The following is a 10,603-nucleotide window of genomic DNA, read 5'->3' as shown; positions in this document are numbered from 1 at the left end:
TAAAAAAAAAAAAAAAGTACATACCTTTTCCTGCCTGTTAAAAATCCATGGTTTTCCATGTAAATAATGCTGTCAGAAGAGATGAGTTAAGTTCCATATTTGAATTCTTGATAGTCCTCTATTTGTCATTGTGCCTTTGAGTTGACATGGTGTGACTATCCCTGAAGGGATCCTTCATGAGCAGTGCACCTGCTAAACATTACCTATTAGGTTTTCACACCTACAAACTTCACCTGCTCCTTCTGTATATAAAACCAGACTGGTGCTTTCTCCAAGCTCAGAAGGAACCTGTTCACATACAAAGAGTAAAAGCAGAGAATTCAGAGTTGTAGCAATCCAGTTTATAAATTAGGTAAGCCCAGGGAGAGGGGAACAATGCATTTATTGGTCTGCAATTAAGGGAGAGCAGTGAAGTTTTCTCCGAACACCTCAGACTCCTCAGGCTGTTCATCTGCCTCATGAGAGAAGCAAAGTACCCAGCTTCACTGTGATCCTGATCCTGTGGCTGAGCAGTTTGTTTTCCCCTTGAGCTTCCTGTGACTTCAGTGCAGCATTTTTAAAGGGAAAACTGGACAAAGATGTCTGCAGTTTTCAAACATACTGCTAGTCCATCCACTTCTCCCACAGTGGACTGACATGCCCTAATTATTGCCAGCATATACAAGAAGGATTTTTAATCATTACATCATAAAGTGGAACAGACCTGGACTAATGATACCAAGACATTTTCAGTGCTCCAGCACGCAGGACAGGTCAGGGTTTGACCATCAGTCAGTAGGCAGAAGGGCTGTTACAGATTCATACTACACTAGCCAGTCACAATATATTCTGATCTTTTGGTCAGCACAGACGCTACGTGTAGAACCAAGGTTTTGCTCCATGACAGATGAGAAGCAAATCTACGGATTCCGGTGCTTGTACTTCCAAGTTGTTATGGCTTGCTCTTACATGGTGAAAGGAAGCCAAAGGAAATCATGTGCACTGGAGTCAAATACCATTTTTAGGAGTGGGAACTGCATGAGTATTTCACCAGTGATTAAAATAGCCAGGGACCAGGGCACACTAATGATTAATGATTTTCTGCGAGCTGAGGACACGTCCTCCAGAATCTGGCCCTCCTGAGAGATAGTCATGAAGTACAGTTTGGCTGAGCGTACTTTAAAGGCATGAGCAAGAACTGGTTGGTTAGTTTTCATTTTTTTTTTATGTTGTGGATCAGCTATGTCACTTGGTTTGAATTGTTAGCCCCTATTTCCGAAGCGTGCGGTACATGGAAATAGCCCTAAGCCAAACTGGTGCAGCCACACCACTGTCCCACTCCCAGTGCAGGCAGGAGTTTAGGCTGAGAAGTTATCCTAAGCTTGCTGCTGCAGTTGGAACAAGGCCATCTACACAATTATTCTAAAGCCACTTTTTTTTTTCCTTACCTCGTTCACCATCTGTGACGGTGCCACTTCCTGAAACCCCACATGTCCTGAGAGCAGATCCTGCTGCTGCCTTATGGGGAACTTGGACTGCGCCGTGTCCCCATGGCAGCACAGAGCTGGGCAGCTCAGGGCCCAGCCCCACCAGCCATCCTCCATCCCCTCACTGGGTAGCAAAGAGCACGGACTGAACCTGTGCACAGCTCCTGCCCCAGCGGAACCGGAGCTAGCAACCTCTGTCAGGCTCAGTGGGCTTCTGTGGTCCTTAATTGCTTTGTGCTGCTAAACAGCCTCACGACAAATGAGTACAAGGTGTTAAAGATAGATCAATTAGTGGGAAAGGCCAGCTGAAACAAAGGTTAGATAGAAAATGTGTGTGCTGAGAGAGCGTGCACCCTCTCCCCGTTCCCACCGCTGGCCCCGCACAAGGCGATTAATGCTGTACAGAAATGTTGTATTGTTTTCAGGACTTGTCCTTGAGCATCTCTGTGGCCTGGCCACCCAGTGGGGTTTTCTGCTGCAGGAAGGAGGCCAAGCAAGAAGCTGAGTGATCCCCATTAACGTACCTGTCCTCTTCCAGCATCACGTGGACACCACTGATTTGCCCATTAGGGATGTCTTTTGTCCTGCACAGAAACAACAGTACAAGGCATTACTACAAGAAAACTTTGGTTTCAAGTGAGGAACTTCTGGGAGTTCCTCTTCTTTCTTTTTTTTTTTTCTTCCAGCTGCAGAGTAGGGCGAAAACTATCAGCTATAAAAATATTATCGTTTATGCTGTTAAACAAATCATCATTTGTCAACAGGTAGCTGAATTATGTCCAATTCCACTGAGAGCCAAAACTGATCTTTCTTTCCCGATGCTATTGTATAGCAACCACTGGCAGAAAACTGGCAAGCAAGGCTGTGCTGGGCTGATAAATAAACCAATGAGCCTCAGTGCAGGAGACACACTGCCTCATGGAGGGAGCACAGCTCGTGCTGGAATGTGTTGAACAAATGCTCATTAACCATCCACACACAGGCGGAGAGTTGCTTTATGGAAAGGTGCTAGAAAAATGTTACTTGAGTAAGACTCAGCTTTCCTAGGGTTATCGAAAGAACTCGCCAGGTTTTAGGTCTCAGAGTAAAATGAGCAAATGTTAGCATTTCTTGTTCATTCAAATGGAGAGTCTGGTAACGATGAGTGGAAAGTCCCAACAAGTTCTAAGATATGGCAAGGCAAGCCAGAAAACCAACAGAGAGAAATATTTGTATGTTTGTTTCACAGCTCCCACACTCTGCTGGAGAATTTTCCACTCTTCAGTTGCTTTCTGAGGCAGGAGACCTCTGATTGCAGATGCTCTGTTGCCTCTAAGCCAATCAGACTACACTGCTCCATGTAGAAGGAAGGGTAATGAGCAAAAATGCCCCATCAGGAGATGCAGCTTCATGCCAGAGCTCAGAGCCTTGCGCAGCCAGCATAGTAATGTTCTGTGTTTTGTACTTAACACCACTCTGGCTTTGTCCTTGCTTTGCAGGCATTTTATTTTTATCATGGGTAAGAACAGGAATGTGTGTGTTTCTGTGAGAGAATGAGCATGGGGCTGCAAGCTCCATCTCAGTGCAAATAATATTTTGGCAGGAAACCTGCAGGAGATTAAATTAAGGACCTAAAGACTGAATGTTAAAACATCTCAAACTTTTGAGTTCTTTTAAATAAGCAGCTACGAAACAAAGCAGTCTGACAAAATTAGCAGCAAAGTGCCAAAGGAATCCACTAAGGGTCATTTATTTATTGATGCAGATTTAAGAGAACTTTTTAAATTATTTGTACTAATAGCTGTGTATGTCAACATGCTATTTCCTCAATGCATTTTGAGTCCAGATTAGCTAAAGTTTTAGGTGTTGGCAGACTTGCTACAATAGAAGGGAAATGCCACTGGAATAACTTTAAACATGATCCAATCCCTGATGATTCATTGGATGTGTTAAAATTTCCTTTGAGACCATGTAAGTAATGCAGGGACCGGAGTGCAGAGTGCCTGTGACTCAGCTCTCTGCGAGGCAAAGGGAGGATGTCAGAATTACTCACTGGGACAGGAGGAATCTCATTTATCTATTTATAGGCAAGGCTGAAATGAGCTCGTACCACTGAAGAGCTGAATTCGCCAGTTCTCGTGAGGGGAGGAAAAGGGAAGGCCCTCACTTTAGCCAGTGAGATAAGAGCTTCAGTGACAGCCTCCTTTCCCCCTGCTGCTTCCAAACCCGAGGACTCTGGCCAGCTGCATTTTCTTGCCCTCGCATGAGCAGCGCAGGGCACCTGGTGCAGGCCTGTGGGAGAGCACAGCAGCCCCAGCCCCTGGCACCAACAGGAGGTTCCATGCCCCAAGGCCCGGGGGGTCTTCCCACTGCAAGGGCATCACTGCAGCATGTGTCTGTCAGCCAGCTTCAGTTAAGAGGTGCCGGTTAGAGGCCAGCACCCACTTTACCAAAACCCTGTTTACTGCTTCTCTTCGAAGAGGTACAGCATTATTCCGTGTGGGCATTTTGCCTAACAGGGCATCAGAAAAGGAAAGCGCCATGGGACAGAGTGGGAGCAGAGCACACTGCCTGCTTCCAACCCCCACGGAGCCTGTGAGGCATGGGCTGCCAGTGCCAGGACAGCAACTCCTGAAGGTGTGCCTTCAGCCATGTATATTCAGGCATGGGAGGTGAAAGATGGTCACGTTTTGGGTAAAAACCAAGAGCTCAAACCCCCGGCAAAATGTTTTAGTGACACTGCTTTTCCGATACAGCTAGCGCTTAGCAGCACACACTATGGCCTAGTTTTCTTACTAAGAAAGAAACCACTCCGTGGTAGGTGCCACATACCGCACTGCTCCGTCACTGGGAGCACCTCTGTGGTGTTGGTCTGGGCTGTTCTTTCAATCCCCTGTGCTTAGCTGCTGTGGCTAACTCCCTTCCCAAAAAAGAAGTTATCTAGGAACGCAGGGCTCTGAATTACTGATCCACTCTCCTACTGTTACATTCAATTACATCCTATCGTGCTTTTTGGCAGGCTGTTCCTGCACTTCATTTAAAATTTTCAGCCTTAATATCATTTGTTCTTGTGCCAGCATCATAATTTAGTTTAAACAATTCTCTTTTTTCTCTGATCTTTACCTATCAGATATATTTACTGAAAACAATCCTATCTCCTCTAGCCTTTGTTTTGAAAAACTAAACAAATGAAACTCTTCTAGTCTCCTCTTGTTCAAAACCCTCTGATCATCCTCAGTGCCCTTCTCTGTACCTGCTAATCCTCCTTGAACATGAGTGAGCCTGTATCTTCTAGGATTGTGTTTGCCTCTCCATATCAGATTGGTGGTTCACAGTTATCCCTGTGAGCAAGTAATTCTCCGTTTTTTTTTCCACCCCCCCCGCCTTTGTCATCTTCAAGTGAGTAATATGATATTCTAGTTATTAATTTCTAAATGCATGTCTTAATACTTTGTCTATTCTATTTCAGATGAATTCTGTCATTCACTCATTGCTGATTGATGTTCCGATCATCCTCTGCATTAAGAAAGCCCATGTCCTCAGCAGATTTCTTTACTACATTCCTACTGCTTTGCCAGACTCGTTAATGAAACAAGCAAGAGTGAGCTCAGCACTGACTCCTGAGGAGTTCCACTTACTGACTGCCTCTGGCATTTCTTGTCTCCTCAGAGCTCCCCTTTCCTCTGCGCTTTAGCAGTTTTGCATTCACCATCCACACTAATCCCCATCGTCTCAACTTCAGCTAGTAATTTCCCCGGTGGTATAATATCAGATTCTTCACACAAGTCTGGATAGAGTAAATCACCTGTATTTCATTTGTCTAGAAAAAAAATCAGTCATCAAAGAGAAATATCAGGTTAAGCTGAACTCATTTAATGTGCCAGTTCTTTCCAAATCCTGGGATGGAAATCTGCCAGTGCACCTTCACCTGAGCACACTGAATTCATCAAGCTTTTCCTTCCACCTTACATGCGATAATTTTCATTCCCTTCTGTATATTCCCACTAGAAATCCTGTATTTGTCCCACTGCTCAATATGATCATCTCTACTGAAAATGTGGACAAAGTGTTTTTAATTCATTTTTAGACCATATGTAGATGGATGTAATCTCAACCCCATTCTCACTCCACAATGGCCACGTTTCTCTTCTTTTTCTCTTTATTTCTCTAGCCAAAACCCTCTGCCATCTGTTCTAATTTCCTTTTTGAGTCTAATTCACAAGTTCACGTTCGACATTTTTCATTTTGTCTCTACCTTTCCCATCCCAGCAAATTCAAATTGGACGACTGAGGCAAATACTGCCTCCAGTCTTCTGCTCCACCACTCTTCTCCAATGCCTCCCTTGTGGCAGTGGCAGTAACTTATAAGGCAGGTCCGGAACTGCTGCACTGAACACGTCACTGGAGCAGCGGATGTTCAGGACCTGCAGGGTAAGCTGCTTAGTCAGCCCTGTGGTGAGAGCGATGGACTCCATCAAAGAGCAAAGCAGAACGTTGTATTCTGTAGCAGTTCCTCTCCAGACATCTGATTTTAATCCCTAGCTGCATGTGAATGGAATACCCTCATGCCAATCAGAACTTCTGCATGTCAGTTAATGCTCCCCATGTGTTTGGGGCTGGTTACTTATCCCACTGGGGTTGGAGCATTTCCCGTCAGGATTAATCCTCCTGCATGTTTCAGCTAGTTCCGGAATCCAAGTTCCATTACATTCAATTCCTCAGCTCTGCAGTGCAGTCGATTCCATGAATTAGCTCCCTTAATTTCTCAACGTTTGCCCTCTTTGAGATGGGTATGTTTTGGTGTGTCACTATGGACAGTGCTGAAGATTCAGCCCTAGTAAAGTGCCTTTAAAAGTTCATGTTTCCCACCCAGACTCCTCAGAGGCTTTGGCTGACTCACAACTTGGTGCTCTAGAGACACTGAAAGAACTGCACTTCCCTTTGTGCATGAGACAGACTCTGTATCATCTTATCATTGCTCAATACTACCCAGCGTTTTCATTCTATATCCAACTGAGACAATAAAGAGCCTAAAAAGTCACATTTCAAAAGATACTGCACTGGGTGGAGAATTAGTTAAGTCCCTAAAGTGAAGTCCAAAGCTCCCTAACCCGACAGAGATCACTGCAGCACTTCGCTAACCAACTTTCCTTACCAGAAAGCGAGGTGTCTGTACCAAGCTATTTGCTTTGAATTCTGCCTGTTTCCTGCAGTAAGCAAAGCCCATCCAGACTGCAGCTGACCTGTCCGATACAGACAGGTAGCAGGGGCCTAGCTTAGACTGCTTGTACAACACCAACACAAGGAGAGAGAGCCCCGTCCACAAGGGACTTTTGAAAAATGCAGAGCGCCTTTAAAAATCCAGGCCTGTCACTCTGCACGTGACACGTGTCCCCTCTTTACCTGCTTCCTCAGCTGCAGAATGGCAGCAGCACTGCCCTCTTCCCAAGCCAGTGTGCGAGTGATACAGCCACAGTGCTGGGGCCACGTTGCCATCCAAGATAGATGGAAGCTGTCTTCTGCTGACAAACTGGTGCACGTTCAGACCCTGTGGAAAGAGCTGAAACGGCAGAGCAAATTAAATTTCTCTCCTCCTCTCTCCTCTCTTTCAAGGGGAGCAAATATGCCCCTTTCCCAAGATACATCTGTCTTGAATGCTCCCTGCTCTGCTGGGCACCTACTGACCTTGGCAGTGTCACAGGACTTGTGTTTTTCTAAAAGAGTAACCTCCTTGTGAAGAGGCTTATTGCTTTGGGAAACACAAAGCAGTCTTGTCCTCCAAGTGTCCAAGCCTTCTTTTCACGTCTGTTTATTCCTTCACTAGCATTTATTTTTGGCCCTGAAAAAAAAAAAAAAACACATCTCCCCATTAAAGGGATGGTGTCCAGTTAAAACCCGCAGGCTGCACCACCCCTTCACTCCCCCCTTTGCAGGGGAAGGCAGCAGAGGAGACCAGCATAAAAACTGTCGCCTGTTGGGCACAAAACTGCTTTTGCTTTCTAGTGAAAAGGCAGCAGAGCATCCTCAGAAGCACACAGCACACTGGTCAAATAGGCCAAATCCTGCATACCTGAGGTTTGTTTGTATACATAATCACAAGTCTAGGGGCCACATTTCCATTTGTCCTGGAAAATCTTTTTAGTTGGTATTATAAAAAGAGCTCAGGAGAGCAAGACACCGATGTTCCGTAACATCATACTGAGTTTGTGGTGTGTGTAACTCTTGGGCAATCCCAGCCCTTGCAACACAGCTTATCGATGACATAAAATCACAAGGACAGTTTCATGCTGCTTCTGTGCTGACTCCACAGCTGTTTTGGTTACTAGAGCAAGATCATGGCTTCTTATGCTGTATAGAAAAGCTTAGAGGAGCTGCAGGTGATTACTGCCTCCTGAAGCCAGTGCCAGCTGCACTTACTGCTGCTCAAGGCCAGTGTTAAGGCAAACAAAAGCACTTAGGCCACCAATAGAGTATGCTCACCTGTTTGACTTTGCAGAGAAGTAATCAGAGAGCCAGTGCCAGCTTTGTGCCTGTCACCTCCCAGCAGAGAGCTGTGACTGTGTGTGGCCTGATGCAGCTGCAGAAGGGCTGTCTACGGGCTCACAAAGCTGAAGTTGGAGTCACAAAGTTCAAGGCCAAGGTCCTGTATTGCCAGTGTGTGTGGTCAAGACCTGCATTCCTGTTGGAAGAGGCAGAGAAGGAAAGCAGGACTGCATCATGAGCACTTTGCAATGGCTCTGCAAGAGGAATTATGCTCACTCTGGCAGTATCTATGTCTTGGACCACCCAGCAGCATTCAGCACCCCAGGTCGGGTAGCTGCGCTCCCTTCCTTTAGCACCACAACTGAATTGGGCACCTGAGGACAAAGTTATTAAAGCAGTCTGCTCTCAAGACCTATATGACAGCAACTGCATCGCTGTCTGTTTTCACTGAAGTCAATAGGACTCTGGCCACAGGCCTGATTCATCTCTCTCCTACATCAATAGATTATCTTTCAAGTCCATTGGCTCCTATGAAATTAGAGCTGCCAAGCCCTGGATGTACGTGAGGGCATGGTTCAGCCACAAGAAATAGGGGACATGATCGAAATTGAAACCTCTGGAAAGGCTTGGCCTATCTTGTATGCTTAGCAAGTTAGTAGAATATTAATGCTGCATCCATCACTCAGAGTAAGTGCTTCTGGATGCTTGGCTGACTTTGGCAGGGGGCACTTTGAGAAGGATAAAACTGCATTTTCATTGCTGAGAATCTTCCTACAACAATGTGATGTGGCCCATGGGATGCTGACAACCTACTGGTATTGTCTTCAGAGAGTACACAGGGACTAACATTGCTAAACCGTATGAACAAGTGCTTACCCCTGAATATCATGTTAGTCCAAACAGGATTTACAAACGCAGAGACAGCCAGAGGCGGGCTGTTCTCCAATCAGCCTGTGAATCTAGGAAGAAAAAAAAGAAGATGATTTTGTATTCTTTCAATTACATATAAAACATAATTAAAGTAATCACTAAAACAGAAGCGTTATATCAGTAACTGGCAAATTAAGAATTCAGTCACGCTTGTTCAGGAACTCACAGGCTCCTTGCAATACCAATAATAATTATTTATAGCCTACTATGCAAGGAAATTAGTCTGGGAAAACTGACTGATTATAACGTAAAACAGTCACCCCGAGGGAGAAGTTCAGTGCAGTGTGCAGGGAGCAAGACATTGCACCATTTTCTTGTCTTGTATTATAAACTATAATGCAAGTAGCATTCTTGTAATTTGTACAGAATGTCTTGGTTATCCTGTAACAAATACCTACTGTATTCCTGCTGAATTTCATTGAATTTACTCCTGATTTATACTTCAGATCGGAGGCAGATCCACGTTGCTGCTTTCTATATAAATCCCCGAGCTGCCTATTCACAAGGATGTGCAGCTTCGCAAACGAACGAGTTGAGAGAATGAGCTGGGTGGCAGACTAACTATTAGTTCCGATGATATTACCATAGCATCTGGAGAAGCTAAATGCAGTGCTAACTCAAGGTATAAGAAAGCTTCAGCCCTTGAAAAGAGCTAACAAAGACAACACACAGAAAGTGGGAGGTTAGCAAAGAGGCACGGAGAAGAGAAGCGGCTGTACGATGTCACACAGCAGGCAGCCCAGAGAGGCAGGAGCAGGGCCCTGTCTCTCAGCACCCTCCAGCTTCACGCTGCCTCTTGGTCCTTTCTGCATGCGGACCTCATGCGTCTTTAATTAAAAGCGCCATCCAAAAATAGAAAATCTTTTTTTGTCAAGAGAACTAGCTCCCTGCAAGTTGTGAAAACAGATTATTTCCTGTGGTTAATACCTGTCTCCTGTGCTGAAGACGTCCATCTCCGCGTGGATCGGATTCTAGTAAAGCAAAGCTCACTTCTTAGGAAAGAACGCTTTCCATTTTTTTCTGCTAACATTCCTCCTCACCATTGTCCCCACTTGGCCCTGTAATCGTTTTGTGATGCAGGCCCAGCATAACTCACAGCACTTCCCATTATTGTGTGCCACAAGTGTTAGCAGAGCCATTTCTGTGGTAGATACCAGCCTTCAGACACCCCATGTTTCCTGTTTAACTGGAGCCAATCACACGCTACTTGGTACTGAAACTAAGTCCCTAATTAACTTACACACGACGAGGCCATTGTAACGATAACGTAATGGAGATCAGTCCATTAGCAAAAAGCGTGGATAAATTATTTTCTTTTAATGCTTCCATCAGTGTCAAGATCCATTAATCATATTTTAAAAAACCACCTTTCAACTTACACTCTAGTTCTAGGCGTTTCTGATGGGATTCCTGGCCAGTCCTGTTTTTCAGCAAGGAAATCTCTGCCATGTGCTGAGCAGAACTGGATTTTTACCACGCAGATTTCACGACTGGTCCAACTCCACTGAGATTCTCTTTATAAAGTGAGGCTATAATAGTTCCGTTTTAAGAAAAAAAAAAAATCAAGATTAAATGCAGCATATTCTGAAGGAGGGAAGAATTCCTAGCAGCAGCTGAAAGGGAAGTGGAATTCATAAGTGCCTCTTTTATCTTTATCAAATTACTATTCACTGCAGTTACATTTATTAACAACAACATCCCTTAAACCACATTGTGAAAATCCATTAGCAAGAAACGCTTTAAAA

General features: G+C 44.8%; 1 protein-coding gene and 1 long non-coding RNA gene across 5 annotated transcripts in view; one reads left to right on the top strand and one right to left on the bottom strand.

Annotated features, from left to right (window-relative positions):
- The window catches only part of COPRS (coordinator of PRMT5 and differentiation stimulator), a 143,854-nt gene that overhangs the window by 2,183 nt on the left and 131,068 nt on the right, over nucleotides 1-10,603 (bottom strand). For 2 of the 4 annotated variants that reach the window (XR_002443738.1, XR_002443737.1), the window contains exons 2-8: nucleotides 10,238-10,387; nucleotides 8,805-8,887; nucleotides 7,926-8,124; nucleotides 7,131-7,284; nucleotides 6,849-7,005; nucleotides 1,991-2,050; nucleotides 25-288 (exon numbers count right to left, since the gene is read on the bottom strand). The gene's annotated coding sequence lies outside the window, so the exon portion shown is untranslated. Of the gene's footprint in view, nucleotides 1-24; nucleotides 289-1,990; nucleotides 2,051-6,848; nucleotides 7,006-7,130; nucleotides 8,125-8,804; nucleotides 8,888-9,521; nucleotides 10,388-10,603 lie in introns of those variants that run through there. The other 2 variants (XR_002443739.1, XR_002443735.1) reach the window with 2 other exon arrangements.
- The window catches only part of LOC110407123, a 34,245-nt gene that overhangs the window by 16,821 nt on the left and 6,821 nt on the right, over nucleotides 1-10,603 (top strand). The window lies entirely within an intron of this gene.

The sequence above is a fragment of the Numida meleagris genome, chromosome 17 (genome assembly GCF_002078875.1).
Source record: "Numida meleagris isolate 19003 breed g44 Domestic line chromosome 17, NumMel1.0, whole genome shotgun sequence".
Taxonomy (NCBI): Eukaryota; Metazoa; Chordata; class Aves; order Galliformes; family Numididae; genus Numida; species Numida meleagris.
This window is presented reverse-complemented; position numbering and strand designations above follow the sequence as displayed.